Below are 344 nucleotides of genomic sequence, written 5' to 3'. Positions count from 1 at the left end.
AAAAAAAAAAAAAAAAAAAGCTGGGGTGGGAAAGGTGCCTGGCCCCTGGAGGCTCAGGGCAGACTCACAGTGGGATCTTCTCTGTCACCTGACTGGACCACCATCCTGGTTCCTTAAGGCCAGAGGGTGAGCGGCCTCTTTCAGGCCTTTGGAGTCCTCTCAGCTCATCTTACCTGTCCCTCGGCGACCAGCCAAAAGTCCATGGTGGGTGCCCCCCTGCAGCCTCCTGCCGGCCCCAGCTCCCCTGGGGTGAGGGGCTCTGGGCACAGGGCAGAGGCCAACACATCCACCCCACCCCGTTCCCCCCTTTCCCCACCCCCCCCCGCCCCAGCCCCCCCCCCCCC

The sequence above is a fragment of the Fukomys damarensis genome, unplaced genomic scaffold (genome assembly GCF_012274545.1).
Source record: "Fukomys damarensis isolate Sample0158 unplaced genomic scaffold, DMR_v1.0_HiC HiC_scaffold_11, whole genome shotgun sequence".
Lineage (NCBI taxonomy): Eukaryota > Metazoa > Chordata > Mammalia > Rodentia > Bathyergidae > Fukomys > Fukomys damarensis.
This window is presented reverse-complemented; position numbering follows the sequence as displayed.